Source organism: Gallus gallus (assembly GCF_016699485.2).
Source record: "Gallus gallus isolate bGalGal1 chromosome 16 unlocalized genomic scaffold, bGalGal1.mat.broiler.GRCg7b 16_unloc3, whole genome shotgun sequence".
Classification (NCBI taxonomy): Eukaryota; Metazoa; Chordata; class Aves; order Galliformes; family Phasianidae; genus Gallus; species Gallus gallus.
Genome location: NW_024095940.1, coordinates 7313 through 24076, shown reverse-complemented (window position 1 = coordinate 24076; position 16764 = coordinate 7313). Strand labels below are relative to the sequence as shown.

Sequence of the window (16764 nt, the reverse complement as noted above, 5' to 3'; positions counted from 1 at the left end):
GGTCATCACTGTCCCATAGGGTCATCCCCAGCCCCATAGGGTCGTCCCCAGCCCCATAGGGTCGAGCCCAGCCCCATAGGGTCGACCCCAGCCCCACAGTTCAGTCCCAAGCCTGTAAGAGCGCTCCCCATCCCATTGGGTCATCACAATCACTATAGGATAATTCTCAGCCCCATAGGGTCGACCCCAGCCCCATAGGGTCGAGCCCTGCCCCATAGGGTCGACCCCAACCTCATAAGATAGACCCCAACCCCATAGGATTGACCTCAATCCCATAAGAGCGTTCCCCATCCCAGTGGGTCATCACAATCCCCATTGGGTCATCCCCAGCCCCATAGGGTCAATCCCAGCCCCATAGGGTCGACCCCAGCCCCATAGGGTCATCCCCTGCCCCATAGGGTCGTCCCCAGCCCCATAGGGTCGAGCCCAGCCCCATAGGGTCGACCCCAGCCCCATAGTTCAGTCCCAATCCCGTAAGAGCGTTCCCCATCCCATTGGGTCATCACAATCACTATAGGATCATTCTCAGCCCCATAGGGTCGAGCCCCGCCCCATAGGGTCGAGCCCCGCCCCATAGGGTCGTCCCCTGCCCCATAGGGTCGAGCCCAGCCCCATAGGGTCGAGCCCCTGCCCCATAGGGTCGAGCCCAACCTCATAAGATAGACCCCAACCCCATAGGATTGACCTCAATCCCATAAGAGCGTTCCCCATCCCAGTGGGTCATCACAATCCCCATTGGGTCATCCCCAGCCCCATAGGGTCAATCCCAGCCCCATAGGGTCGACCCCAGCCCCATAGGGTCATCCCCTGCCCCATAGGGTCGTCCCCAGCCCCATAGGGTCGAGCCCAGCCCCATAGGGTCGACCCCAGCCCCATAGTTCAGTCCCAATCCCGTAAGAGCGCTCCCCATCCCATTGGGTCATCACAATCACTATAGGATCATTCTCAGCCCCATAGGGTCGACCCCAGCCCCATAGGGTCGTCCCCAGCCCCATAGAGTCGAGCCCAGCCCCATAGGGTCGAGCCCAGCCCCATACTTCCGTCCCAATCCCGTAAGAGCGCTCCCCATCCCATTGGGTCATCACAATCACTATAGGATCATTCTCAGCCCCATAGGGTCGACCCCAGCCCCATAGGGTCGACACCTGCCCCATAGGGTCGACCCCAGCCCCACAGTTCAGTCCCAATCCCGTAAGAGCGTTCCCCATCCCATTGGGTCATCACCGTCCCTATAGGTTCGTCCCCAGCCCCATACAGTTGATGACTGCCCCATAGGGTCATCCCCAGCCCCATAGGGTCATCCCCAGCCCCATAGGGTTGAGCCCTGCCCCATAGGGATTGATCCCAGCCCCATAGTTCAGTCCCAATCCCGTAAGAGCGCTCCCCATCCCACTGGGTCATCAAATCACTATAGGGTCATTCTCAGCCCCATAGAGTCGACCCCAGCCCCATAGGGTCGACCCCAGCCCCATAGGGTCATCCCCAGCCCCATAGAGTCGAGCCCTGCCCCATAGGGTCGACCCCAACCTCATAAGATAGACCCCAACCCCATAAGAGCGTTCCCCATCCCAGTGGGTCATCTTCCATGCCTATAGGGTCGACCCCTGCCCCATAGGGTCATCCCCAGCCCTATAGGGTCAATCCCAGCCCCATAGGGTCGACCCCAGCCCCATAGGGTCGACCCCTGCCCCATAGGGTCGATCCCAGCTCCATTGGGTCATCCCCAGCCCCATAAAGTTGTCCCCAGCCCCATAGGGTCGTCCCCAGCCCTATAGGGTCAATCCCAGCCCCATAGGGTCATCCCCTGCCCCATAGGCTCATCCCCAGCCCTATAGGGTCAATCCCAGCCCCATAGGGTCATCCCCTGCCCCATAGGGTCGACCCCAGCCCCATAGGGTCGACCCCAGCCCCATAGGGTCGACCCCTGCCCCATAGGGTCGATCCCAGCTCCATTGGGTCATCCCCAGCCCCATAGGGTCGTCCCCTGCCCCATAGGGTCGTCCCCAGCCCCATAGGGTCGATCCCAGCTCCATAGGGTCGAGCCCAGCCCTATAGAGTCATCCCCAGCCCCATAGGGTCGATCCCAGCCCCATAGGGTCGACCCCTGCCCCATAGGGTCGTCCCCAGCCCTATAGGATTGATCCAGCCCCATAGTTCAGTCCCAATCCCATAAGAGCGCTCCCCATCCCATTGGGTCATCTTCCATCCCATTGGGTCATCACCGTTCCTATAGGGTCATCCCCAGCCACATAGGGTCGTCCCCTGCCCCATAGGGTCGACCCCGGCCCCATTGGATTGATCTCAATCCCATGAGAGCGCTCCCCATCCCATTGGGTCATCTTCCATCCCGTTGGGTCATCACAATCCCCATTGGGTCATCCCCAGCCCCGTAGAGTCATCCCCAGCCCCATAGGGTCGATCCCAGCTCCATAGGGTTGAGCCCTGCCCCATAGGATTGATCCCAGCCCCACAGTTCCCTCCCAATCCCATAAGAGCGCTCCCCATCCCATTGGGTCATCTTCCATCCCATTGGGTCATCACCTTTCCTATAGAGTCATCCCCAGCCCCAAACGGTTGATGACTACCCCATAGGGTCATCCCCAGCCCCATAGGGTCGACCCCAGCCCCATAGGGTCGACCCCAGCCCCATAGGACGGACCCAAATGCACAGTACTGTCCCAATCCCGTAAGAGCGTTTCCCCATCCCATTGGGTCATCACCGTCCCTATAGGGTCGTCCCCAGCCCCATACAGTTGATGACTGCCCCATAGGGTCATTCCCAGCCCCATAGGGTCATCCCCTGCCCCATAGGGTCATCCCCTGCCCCATTGGGTCGACCCCGGCCCCATTGGATTGACCTCAATCCCATGAGAGCGCTCCCAATCCTATTGGGTCATCTTCCATCCCGTTGGGTCATCACAATCCCCATTGGGTCATCCCCAGCCCTATAGGGTCGATCCCAGCCCCATAGAGTCGAGCCCAGCCCCATAGGGTCGACCCCAGCCCCACAGTTCAGTCCCAAACCCGTAAGAGTGCGCTCCATCCCATTGGGTCATCTTCCATCCCATTGGGTCATCCCCAGCCCCATAAGGTCGAGCCCAGCTCCATAGGGTTGAGCCCTGCCCCATAGGGTCATCCCCAGCCCCATAGGGTCGAGCCCTGCCCCATAGGGTCGAGCCCTGCCCCATAGGATTGATCCCAGCCCCATAGTTCAGTCCCAATCCCGTGAGAGCGCTCCCCATCCCATTGGGTCATCTTCCATCCTATTGGGTCATCACTGTTCCTATAGGGTCATCCCCAGCCCCATAGGGTCATCCCCAGCCCCAGACAGTTGATGACTGCCCCATAGGGTCATCCCCAGCCCTATAGGATCGACCCCAGCCCCACAGTTCAGTCCCAATCCCGTAAGACCGTTCACCATCCCATTGGGTCATCTTCCATCTCATAGGATCATTCCCAGCCCCATAGGCTCAACCCCAGCCCATAGGGTCGCTCCCTGCCCCATAGGGCCGACCCCAACCCCATAGGGCTAACCCCAACCCCATAAGCTCATCCCCAACGTAGGACCGCCTCCCCACCCCATAGGGCCACCTCCCGACCCCATAGGGCCGCCACCCTGACCCCATAGGACCTCCTCACCGACCCCATAGGACCGCCTCCCCACCCCATAGGATCCCTGCCCCACAGGTTCCCCTCTCCACCCCATAGGACCGCCTCCCCACCCCATAGGACCGCCTCCCGACCCCATAGGACCGCCACCCCGACCCCATAGGACCACCTTCCCACCCCATAGGGTCACCCCCACCCCATAGGACTGCCGCCCAACCCCATAGGACCCGCTCCCCACCCCATAGGACCGCCTCCCCACCCCATAAGACCGACCCCAACCCCATAGAGCCGACCCCAACCCCATAAGCTCATCCCCAACATAGGACCGCCTCCCCACCCCATAGGACCACTTCCCGACTCTATAGGACCACCTCCCGACCCCATAGGGCCGCCACCCTGACCCCAAAGGACCTCCTCACCGACCCCATAGGACCGCTTCCCCACCCCATAGGATCCCTGCCCCACAGGATCCCCTCTCCACTCCATAGGACCGCCTCCCCACCTCCATAGGACCGCCTCCCGACCCCATAGGACCGCCTCCCGACCCCATAGGACCACCACCCCGACCCCATAGGACCGCCACCCTGACCCCATAGGACCTCCTCACCGACCCCATAGGACCGCCTCCCCACCCCATAGGACCGCCTCCCCACCCCATAGGATCCCTGCCCCACAGGTTCCCCTCTCCACTCCATAGGACCGCCTCCCCACCCCATAGGACCACCTCCCCACCCCATAGGGCCGCCACCCTGACCCCATAGGACCTCCTCACCGACCCCATAGGACCGCCTCCCCACCCCATAGGATCCCTGCCCCACAGGTTCCCCTCTCCACTCCATAGGACCGCCTCCCCACCCCATAGGACCACCCCCCGACCCTATAGGACCGCCTCCCGACCCCATAGGACCTCCTCACCGACCCCATAGGACCGCCACCCTGACCCCATAGGACCTCCTCACCGACCCCATAGCACCGCCTCCCCACCCCATAGGACCGCCTCCCCACCTCCATAGGACCGCCTCCCCACCTCCATAGGACCGCCTCCCCACCCCATAGGACCGCCTCCCGACCCCATAGGACTGCCACCCCGACCCCATAGGACCGCCACCCCGACCCCACAACCCCCCACCTCCTTGGCCAGGCGCCGCGCCTCGTAATAGGGCCGCGCTTTGTCGATGCAGGCGCCCAATTGGGATCCGTGCGCGTTCAGCTTCCGCGCCGACTCGGATAGGATGCGCCGGTAGGCCGTGCGAGCGTCCTATAGGGCAACGGGGACCCCAAAAGGACCCCAAAAGGGATTTGGGGTCTTCAATCCCAACTGGAAGGGATTTGGGGGCAACCGGAAGGGATTTGGGGTCTTCGGTCCCAATTGGAAGGCATTTGGGGTCTTCAATCCCAATAGAAAGGGATTTGGGGTCTTCAATCCCAATTGGAAGGGATTTGGGGGCAACTGGAAGGTATTTGAGGTCTTCATTCCCAACCGGAAGGGATTTGGGGTCAACTGGAAGGGATTTGGGGTCTTCATTCCCAACCGGAAGGGATTTGGGGTCAACTGGAAGGGATTTGGGGTCTTCATTCCCAACTGAAAGGGATTTCGGGTCAATGTTTCCCAACCGGAAGGGATTTGGGGTCAACTGGAAGGGATTTGGGGTCTTCATTCCCAACTGAAAGGGATTTGGGGTCAACGTTTCCCAACCAGAAGGGATTTGGGGTCTTCATTCCCAACTGGAAGGGATTTGGGGTCTTCAATCCCAACTGGAAGAGATTTGGGGTCAAGTGGAAAGGATTTGGGGTCTTCGGTCCCAACCGGAAGGGATTTGGGGTCTTCAATCCCAAGAGGAAGGGATTTGGGGGCAACTGGAAGAGATTTGGGGTATTCGGTCCAAACTGGAAGGGATTTGGGGTCTTCAATTCCCAACTGGAAGGGATTTGGGGGCAACTGGAAGGGATTTGAGGTCTTCATTCCCAACTTGAAGGAATTTGGGGTCTTCAATCCCAATAAAAAGGGATTTGGGGTCTTCAATCCCAAGAGGAAGGGATTTGGGGGCAACTGGAAGGTATTTGGGGTCTTCATTCCCAACCGGAAGGGATTTGGGGTCAACTGGAAGGGATTTGGGGTCTTCATTCCCAACTGAAAGGGATTTGGGGTCAACGTTTCCCAACCAGAAGGGATTTGGGGTCTTCATTCCCAACCGGAAGGGATTTGGGGTTTTCAATCCCAACCGGAAGGGATTTGGGGGCAACTGGAAGGGATTTGAGGTCTTCGGTCCCAATTGGAAGGCATTTGGGGTCTTCAATCCCAATAGAAAGGGATTTAGGGTCTTCAATCCCAACTGGAAGAGATTTGGGGTCAAGTGGAAAGGATTTGGGGTCTTCGGTCCCAACCGGAAGGGATTTGGGGTCTTCAATCCCAAGAGGAAGGGATTTGGGGGCAACTGGAAGGGATTTGGGGTATTCGGTCCCAACTGGAAGGGATTTGGGGTCTTCATTCCCAATTGGAAGGGATTGGGGGTCAACTGGAAGGGATTTGGGGTCTTCATTCACAATAGAAAGGGATTTGGGGTCTTCAATCCCAGTACAATGGGATTTGGAGTCAACCGGAAGGGATTTGGGGTCTTCTATCTCAATAGGAAGGGATTTGGGGTCTTCATTCCCAGTAGGAAGGGATTTGGGGTCTTCATTCCCAGTAGGAAAGGATTTGGGGTCTTCATTCCCAACTTGAAGGAATTTGGGGTCTTCATTCCCAACTGGAAGAGATTTGGGGTCAACTGGAAGGGATTTGGGGTCTTCAATCCCAACTGGAAGGGATTTGGGGTCTTCAATCTCAATAGGAAGGGATTTGGGGTCAACTGGAAGGGATTTGGGGTCTTCAATCCCAGTAGAATGGGATTTGGGGTCTTCATTTCCAATTGGAACTATGGGGTGGGCAACGGGGACCCCAAAAGGAACACATGGGGGTGGCCATGAGGTTTTGGGGGTCTCCGGTCCCAACAGGAAGGGATTTGGGGTCAATGGGACCTTTGGGGGACCTTTTGGGGTCCTTATGGGGACATTTTGGGGTCCCCCCACTGTGGGGTTTTGGGGTCCCCACTCACATCCAACTGCAGCTCCACGCGATTGATTTCAGCATTGGCCTCATTGAGATGTTCCAATTCTTCCTACGGACCCCAAAACGGCCCCAAAGGACCCCAAAAATTAATGGGGTCCCCCCATACCCTCCTCCAATATCCAAACATACGACAAAGGACCCCAAATACACCCCGAAAACCCGAAGAAAAGACCCCAAAACGCCTCAAAACGGCCCCAAAAAGACCAATCCCCCATTAAAAACCCCAAATAAAGAACCCCCAAAATCCCTCAAAATGACCCCAAAAAGCCCCAAAATCCCCCAAATTCCCCCCAAAAATGACCCTAAAACCCCCAAAATGCCCCTAAATCCCCCCAAATCTGCAATAAATGACCCCCAAACCCCCCAAATTCACCCCACAACCCCTCAAAATGACCCAAAAAGCCCCAAATTCTCCCCAAACCCCTCCAAATCCCTCACATTTTCCCCCAAAACCCCAAATTCCCCCCAAAATCCCCCAAATTTCACCCCAAAATCCCCAAATCCCCCCAAATTTCACTACAAAACCCCCCAAATTCCCCCAATTCCCCAAATGTAACCCCATAACCACCGAAAATCCCCCAAACTCCCCCCCCAAATGACCCCAAAAACCCAAAGCCCCCCCCAAATGACCCCAAAGCCCCCAAATTCCCTCCAAACCCCCCCAAAACCCCCAATTTCCCCAAAATCCCCCAAAATGACCCCAAAACCCCCTAATTTCCCCCCAACATCCCCCCAAAAATGACCCCAAAACCCAACCTCCCCCAAACCCCCCCAAGTGACCCCAAAACCCCCCCAAAATGACCCCAAAACCCCCAAATTCCCCCAAATCCCCCCCAAAATGACCCCCAAATTCACCCCAAAACTCCCCAAAATCCCTTCCAAAATGACCCCAAACTCCCCCCCCAAATGACCCCAAAATCCCCAAACTCCCCCAAAGCCCCCCCCAAATGACCCAAAAAAACCCAAATTCCCCCCCAACCCCCCCTCCCAAAATGACCCCAAACCCCCCCCCAAAATCCCCCCCAAATGACCCCAAAAACCCCAAAGCCCCCCCCCAATGACCCCAAAACCCCCGAATTCCCCCCAAACCCCCACCAAAATGACCCCAAAACCCCCCCCAAATGACCCCCAAACCCCAAATCCCCCCCAAAACACCCCAAACTCCCCCCCCAAATGACCCCAAAACCCCAAAGCCCCCCCCAAAGGACCCCAAAACGCCCGAATTCCCCCCATAACCCCCCAAAATCCCCCCCAAATGACCCCAAAACCCCAAAGCCCCCCCCCAAATGACCCCGAAACCCCCAAATTCCCCCCAAACCCCCACCAAAATGACCCCAAAACCCCCCCAAATGACCCCCAAATTTTCCCCAAAACACCCCAAATTTCATCTCAAAACCCCCAAAATCCCCCCAATTCCCCCCCCAATGACCCCAAAACCCCCAAATTCACCCCAACCCCCCCCCAAATGACCCAAAACCCCAAAGCCCCCCCCCAAATGACCCCAAAACCCCCGAATTCCCCCCAAACCCCCACCAAAATGACCCCAAACCCCCCCCCAAATGACCCCAAATCCCCCACCAAAATGACCCCCAAACCCCCAAATCCCCCCCAAAACACCCCAAACTCCCCTCCCAAATGACCCCAAAACCCCAAAGCCCCCCCTAAAGGACCCCAAAACCCCGAATTCCCCCCAAAACCCCCAAAATCCCCCCCAAATGACCCCAAAAACCCCAAACCCCCCCAAATGACCCCAGAACCCCCCAAAATGACCCCAAACCCTCCCTCAAATAACCCCAAAACCCCCAAATTCCCCAAAATCCCCCCCAAAATGACCCCAAACCCCCAAATCCCCCCAAAACACCCCAAACTCCCCTCCCAAATGACCCCAAAACCCCAAAGCCCCCCCCTAAATGACCCCAAAACCCCCAAATTCCCCCCAAAACCCCCCCCCCAAAATGACCCCAAAACCCTAAAGCCCCCCCCAAATGACCCAAAACCCCCGAATTCCCCCCAAACCCCCACCAAAATGACCCAAAACCCCCCTCAAATGACCCCAAAACCCCCCCCAAATGACCCCCAAAACCCACAAATCCCCCCCCAAAACACCCCAAACACCCCTCCCAAATGACCCCAAAACCCCAAAGCCCCCCCCAAATGACCCCAAAACCCCCAAATTCCCCCCAAATCCCCCAAACCCCCCCCAAATGACCCCAGAACCCCCCAAAATGACCCCAAAACCCCCAAATTCCCCAAAATCCCCCCCAAAATGACCCCCAAAACCCCCAAATTCACTCCAAAACTCCCCAAAATCCCCCCCAAATGACCCAACTCCCCTCCCAAATGACCCCAAAACCCCAAAGCCCCCCCCCAAATGACCCCAAAACCCCCGAATTCCCCCCAAAACCCCCCAAAATCCCCCCAAATGACCCCAAAACCCCAAACCCCCCCAAATGACCCCAGAACCCCCCAAAATGACCCAAACCCTCCCTCAAATAACCCCAAAACCCCCAAATTCCCCAAAATCCCCCCCAAAATGACCCCCAAACCCCCAAATCCCCCCCAAAACACCCCAAACTCCCCTCCCAAATGACCCCAAAAACCCCAAAGCCCCCCCCTAAATGACCCCAAAACCCCCGAATTCCCCCCAAAAACCCCCAAAATCCCCCCCAAATGACCCCAAAACCCCAAACCCCCCCAAATGACCCCAGAACCCCCCAAAATGACCCCAAACCCTCCCTCAAATAACCCCAAAAACCCCCAAATTCCCAAAATCCCCCCCAAAATGACCCCCAAACCCCCAAATCCCCCCCAAAACACCCCAAACTCCCCTCCCAAATGACCCCAAAACCCCAAAGCCCCCCCCTAAATGACCCCAAAACCCCCAAATTCCCCCCAAAACCCCCCCCCCAAAATGACCCCAAAAACCCTAAAGCCCCCCCCAAATGACCCAAAACCCCCGAATTCCCCCCAAACCCCCACCAAAATGACCCCAAAACCCCCCTCAAATGACCCCAAAACCCCCCCCAAATGACCCCCAAAACCCACAAATCCCCCCCCAAAACACCCCAAACACCCCTCCCAAATGACCCCAAAACCCCAAAGCCCCCCCCAAATGACCCCAAAACCCCCAAATTCCCCCCAAATCCCCCAAACCCCCCCCAAATGACCCCAGAACCCCCCAAAATGACCCCAAAACCCCCAAATTCCCCAAAATCCCCCCCAAATGACCCCCAAACCCCCAAATTCACTCCAAAACTCCCCAAAATCCCCCCCAAATGACCCCAAACTCCCTCCCAAATGACCCCAAAACCCCAAAGCCCCCCCCCAAATGACCCCAAAACCCCCGAATTCCCCCAAAACCCCCCAAAATCCCCCCCAAATGACCCCAAAACCCCAAACCCCCCCAAATGACCCCAGAACCCCCCAAAATGACCCCAAACCCTCCCTCAAATAACCCCAAAACCCCCAAATTCCCAAAATCCCCCCCAAAATGACCCCCAAACCCCCAAATCCCCCCCAAAACACCCCAAACTCCCCTCCCAAATGACCCCAAAACCCCAAAGCCCCCCCCTAAATGACCCCAAAACCCCCGAATTCCCCCCAAAACCCCCCAAAATCCCCCCCAAATGACCCCAAAACCCCAAACCCCCCCAAATGACCCCAGAACCCCCCAAAATGACCCCAAACCCTCCCTCAAATAACCCCAAAACCCCCAAATTCCCCAAAATCCCCCCCAAAATGACCCCCAAACCCCCAAATCCCCCCAAAACACCCCAAACTCCCCTCCCAAATGACCCCAAAACCCCAAAGCCCCCCCCTAAATGACCCCAAAACCCCCAAATTCCCCCCAAAACCCCCCCCCCAAAATGACCCCAAAACCCTAAAGCCCCCCCCAAATGACCCAAAAACCCCGAATTCCCCCAAACCCCCACCAAAATGACCCCAAAACCCCCCTCAAATGACCCCAAAACCCCCCCCAAATGACCCCCAAAACCCACAAATCCCCCCCCAAAACACCCCAAACACCCCTCCCAAATGACCCCAAAACCCCAAAGCCCCCCCAAATGACCCCAAAACCCCCAAATTCCCCCCAAATCCCCCAAACCCCCCCCAAATGACCCCAGAACCCCCCAAAATGACCCCAAAACCCCCAAATTCCCCAAAATCCCCCCCAAAATGACCCCCAAACCCCCAAATTCACTCCAAAACTCCCAAAATCCCCCCCAAATGACCCCAAACTCCCCTCCCAAATGACCCCAAAACCCCAAAGCCCCCCCTAAAGGACCCCAAAACCCCCGAATTCCCCCCAAAACCCCCCAAAATCCCCCCCAAATGACCCCAAAACCCCAAACCCCCCCCCAAATGACCCCAGAACCCCCCAAAATGACCCCAAACCCCCCCTCAAATGACCCCAAAACCCCCAAATTCCCCAAAATCCCCCCCAAAATGACCCCCAAACCCCCAAATCCCCCCCAAAACACCCCAAATACCCCTCCCAAATGACCCCAAAACCCCAAAGCCCCCCCCAAATGACCCCAAAACCCCGAATTCCCCCCAAAACCCCCCAAAATCCCCCCCAAATGACCCCAAAACCCCAAACCCCCCCCAAATGACCCCAAAACCCCCCAAAATGACCCAAACCCCCCCCCAAATAACCCCAAAACCCCCAAATTCCCCAAAATCCCCCCCAAAATGACCCCCAAACCCCCGAATTCCCCCCAAAACCCCCCAAAATCCCCCCAAATGACCCCAAAACCCCAAAGCCCCCCCCAAATGACCCCAAAACCCCCCAAAATGACCCAACCCCCCCCCCCCCAAATGACCCCAAAACCCCCCCAAAACCCCCCAAATTTCACCCCAACCCCCCCCCCCCCCCCCCTCACCTGTATCCTGGGGTCCAACTCTTCCTCCTCCTCCTCCTCCTCCTCCTCTTCCTCCCCCCCCCCCTCCCCTTTGGGGGGGGCTTTGGGTTCCTCCCCCCCCCCCTTTGGCTCCGCGTCCCCCATGGACCCCCCCCACCCCCCCGACCCCCCCCCCCCCCGACCCCAAAATCTATCAATATTTAACACCGATTTGGCCCCAAAATCCAACAATTCCACCCCAAAATCTCACGGCGGAACTGAGAGGGGGAGGGGGGGGGGGGAGGGGAAAGGGGGGACATTTTTGTGTGGGGGGGCTGCAAAAAAAAAAGAGGGGGGGTTTATTGCACAAAACGCCTCAAAATCACCCCAAAATAACCCCAAATCCTCCAAATTCGCCCCAAAATGACCCAAAATCCCCCCAAATTTCACCCAAAAAGGCCCCAAATCCCCCAAATTTGTCGCTAAAATGACCCAAATCCCCCCAAATTTGCCCCAAATCTGCAACAAATTCCCTCAAAATGACCCAAAATCCCCCAAATTTCACCCAAAATGACCCCAAATCCCCCAAATTTCCCCCCAAACCTCCCAAAAAGCCCCAAAATCCCCAAATCCCCCCAAATCCCCCCAAAATGACCCAAAACCCCCAAATTTGCACCAAAATAACTCAAAGTGACCCACATTTGTCCCCAAAATGACCCAAAATCCCCCAAATTTCCCCCCAAATCCCCCGAATTTCCCCCTAAAATAACCCAAAATCCCCCCAAAATGACCCCAAATCCCCCAAATTTGCACGAAAATGACTCAAAGTGACCCAAATTTGTCCCAAAATCCCCCAAAATGACCCCAAATCCCCCAAATTTGTCCCTAAAATGACCCAAAATCCCCCAAATTTCACCCCAAATCCCCCAAATTCGCCCCAAAATGACTCAAAGTGACCCAAATTTGCCCCAAAATGACCCAAATTTGCCCAACAAATGACCCAAAATCCCCCCAAAATGACCCAAATCCCCCAAATTTCCCCCCAAAATGACCCAATATCCCCTAAATTCCCCCCAAAATGACCCAAAATCCCTCAAATTTCCCCCCCAAAAAGGCCCCAAATCCCCCAAATTTCCCCCCAAATCCCCCAAATTTGCCCAACAAATGACCCAAAATCCCCCCAAAATGACCCCAAATCCCCCAAATTTCCCCCCAAAATGACCCCAAATCCCCCCAAATTTCCCCCCCAAATGACCCCAAATCCCCCCAAAGTGACTCAAAGTGACCCAAATTTGTCCCTAAAGTGACCCAAAATCCCCCAAATTTCACCCCAAATCCCCCAAATTTGCACCAAAATGACTCAAAGTGACCCAAATTTGTCCCCAAAATGACCCAAAATACCCCCAAAATGACCCCAAATCCCCCAAATTTGCCCCAAAATGACTCAAAGTGACCCAAATTTGCACCAAAATGACTCAAAGTGCCCCAAATTTGCCCCAAAATGACCCAAAATCCCCCAAATTTGCCCCAAATCTGCAACAAATGACCCCAAAAAGCCCCAAAATTCCCCAAATTTCACCCAAAAGGCCCCCAAATCCCCCAAAAAGGCCCCAAATCCCCCAAATTTCCCCCAAAAACACCCCAAAATGACCCAAATCCCCCAAATTTCACCCAAAATTCCCCAAATATTCCCCCAAAATGACTCAAAATCTGTCAAATTTGCCCCAAATCTGCAACAAATGACCTCAAAATGACCCAAAATCCCCCAAATTCGCCCCCAAAATGACCCAAATTCGCCCCCAAAATGACCCAAAATCCCCCCAAAACGACCCAAAATCCCCCACATTTCACCCAAAAAGGCCCCCAAATCCCCCCAAAATGACCCCAAATCCCTCCAAAATGACCCCAAATCCCCCAAATTTGCCCCAAAATGACTCAAAGTGACCCAAATTTGCCCCAAAATGACCCAAAATCCCCCAAAAATGACCCAAATTTGCCCAACAAATGACCCAAAATCCCCCAAATTTCACCCCAAATCCCCCAAATTCGCCCCAAAATGACCCAAAGTGACCCAAATTTGCCCCAAAATGACCCAAATTTGCCCAACAAGTGACTCAAAATCCCCCAAAATGACCCAAAGTGACCCAAATTTGCCCCAAAATGACCCAAAAACCCCCAAATCTGTCCCTAAAATGACCGAAAATCCCCAAATTTGCCCTAAATCAGCAACAAATGACCCCAAAAAGCCCCCAAATCCCCCAAATTTCACCCAAAAGGCCCCCAAAATGACCCCAGAGGCCCCAAGTCCCCCAAATTTCCCCCCAAAATAACCCAAAATCCCCCCAAAATGACCCCAAATCCCCCAAATTCGCCCCAAAATGACTCAAAGTGACCCAAATTTGCCCCAAAATGACCCAAAATCCCCAAAAATGACCCCAAATCCCTGAAATTCCCCCCAAAATGACCCAAAATCCCCCAAATTTCACCCCAAATCCCCCAAATTCGCCCCAAAATGACTCAAAGTGACCCAAATTTGCCCCAAAATGACCCAAATTTGCCCAACAAATGACCCAAAATCCCCCCAAAATGACCCAAATCCCCCAAATTTCCCCCCAAAATGACCCAATATCCCCTAAATTCCCCCCAAAATGACCCAAAATCCCTCAAATTTCCCCCCCAAAAAGGCCCCAAATCCCCCAAATTTCCCCCCAAATCCCCCAAATTTGCCCAACAAATGACCCAAAATCCCCCCAAAATGACCCCAAATCCCCCAAATTTCCCCCCAAAATGACCCCAAATCCCCCCAAATTTCCCCCCCAAATGACCCCAAATCCCCCCAAAGTGACTCAAAGTGACCCAAATTTGTCCCTAAAGTGACCCAAAATCCCCCAAATTTCACCCCAAATCCCCCAAATTTGCACCAAAATGACTCAAAGTGACCCAAATTTGTCCCCAAAATGACCCAAAATACCCCCAAAATGACCCCAAATCCCCCAAATTTGCCCCAAAATGACTCAAAGTGACCCAAATTTGCACCAAAATGACTCAAAGTGCCCCAAATTTGCCCCAAAATGACCCAAAATCCCCCAAATTTGCCCCAAATCTGCAACAAATGACCCCAAAAAGCCCCAAAATTCCCCAAATTTCACCCAAAAGGCCCCCAAATCCCCCAAAAAGGCCCCAAATCCCCCAAATTTCCCCCAAAAACACCCCAAAATGACCCAAAATCCCCCAAATTTCACCCAAAATTCCCCAAATATTCCCCCAAAATGACTCAAAATCTGTCAAATTTGCCCCAAATCTGCAACAAATGACCTCAAAATGACCCAAAATCCCCCAAATTCGCCCCCAAAATGACCCAAATTCGCCCCAAAATGACCCAAAATCCCCCCAAAAACGACCCCAAAATCCCCCACATTTCACCCAAAAAGGCCCCCAAATCCCCCCAAAATGACCCCAAATCCCTCCAAAATGACCCCAAATCCCCCAAATTTGCCCCAAAATGACTCAAAGTGACCCAAATTTGCCCCAAAATGACCCAAAATCCCCCAAAAATGACCCAAATTTGCCCAACAAATGACCCAAAATCCCCCAAATTTCACCCCAAATCCCCCAAATTCGCCCCAAAATGACCCAAAGTGACCCAAATTTGCCCCAAAATGACCCAAATTTGCCCAACAAGTGACCCAAAATCCCCCCAAAATGACCCAAAGTGACCCAAATTTGCCCCAAAATGACCCAAAAACCCCCAAATCTGTCCCTAAAATGACCGAAAATCCCCCAAATTTGCCCTAAATCAGCAACAAATGACCCCAAAAAGCCCCCAAATCCCCCAAATTTCACCCAAAAGGCCCCCAAAATGACCCCAGAGGCCCCAAGTCCCCCAAATTTCCCCCCAAAATAACCCAAAATCCCCCCAAAATGACCCCAAATCCCCCAAATTCGCCCCAAAATGACTCAAAGTGACCCAAATTTGCCCCAAAATGACCCAAAATCCCCCAAAAATGACCCCAAATCCCTGAAATTCCCCCAAAATGACCCAAAATCCCCCAAATTTCACCCCAAATCCCCCAAATTCGCCCCAAAATGACCCAAAGTGACCCAAATTTGCCCCAAAATGACCCAAATTTGCCCAACAAGTGACCCAAAATCCCCCCAAAATGACCCAAAGTGACCCAAATTTGCCCCAAAATGACCCAAAAACCCCCAAATCTGTCCCTAAAATGACCCAAAATCCCCCAAATTTGCCCTAAATCAGCAACAAATGACCCCAAAAAGCCCCAAAATCCCCCAAATTTCACCCAAAAGGCCCCCAAAATGACTCCAGAGGCCCCAAATCCCCCAAATTTCCCCCTAAAATAACCCAAAATCCCCCCAAAATGACCCAAAAACCCCAAATTTGTCCCTAAAATGACTCAAAGTGACCCAAATTTGTCCCTAAATGACCCCAAATCCCCCAAATTTGCCCCAAATGACCCAAATTTGCCCAACAAATGACCCAAAATCCCCCCAAAATGACCCAAAATCCCCCAAATTTCCCCCCAAAATGACCCCAAATCCCCCAAATTTCATCCCAAATCCCCCAAGTCTGCAACAAATGACCCCAAAATGACCCCAAATCCCCCAAATTTGCCCCAAAATGACTCAAAGTGACCCAAATTTGCCCCAAAATGACCCAAAATCCCCCCAAAATGACCCCAAATCCCTGAAATTCCCCCCAAAATGACCCAAAATCCCTCAAATTTCCCCCCCAAAATGACCCAAAATCCCCCAAATTTCCCCCCAAATCCCCCAAAAAGGCCCAAAATCCCCCGAATTTACGCCTAAAATAACCCAAAATCCCCCCAAAATGACCCAAAATCCCCAAAAAGGGCCCCAAATCCCCCAAATTTTCCCCAAAAATAACCCAAAATCCCCCAAATTTGTTCCCAAAATGACCCAAAACCCCATAAATTCCCCCCAAACCCCCCATTAACCCCCCAAATACCCCCAAATCCCCAAAAAGAGCCCCAAAATGACCCCAAATTTCCCCCCAAAATGACCTCAAATCCCCCCAAAAAGGCCCCAAATCCCCCAAATTTCCCCCCAAAATAACCCAAAATCCCCCAAAATTGCCCCAAAAAGACCCCAAATCCCCCATTTCCCCCCCAAACCCCCCATTAACCCCACAAATACCCCCAAATCCCCCCAAAATGACCCAAAATC

General features: G+C 54.4%; 1 long non-coding RNA gene across 1 annotated transcript; it reads right to left on the bottom strand.

Annotated features, from left to right (window-relative positions):
• Positions 1-4728: 4728 nt before the first annotated feature.
• Positions 4729-11649, bottom strand: LOC121108656. Its single transcript, XR_005843341.2, has 3 exons — positions 11602-11649; positions 6705-6767; positions 4729-4867 (listed from the first exon to the last, which is right to left on the bottom strand). It is a non-coding gene; the product is annotated as an uncharacterized LOC121108656 (long non-coding RNA).
• Positions 11650-16764: the final 5115 nt, after the last annotated feature.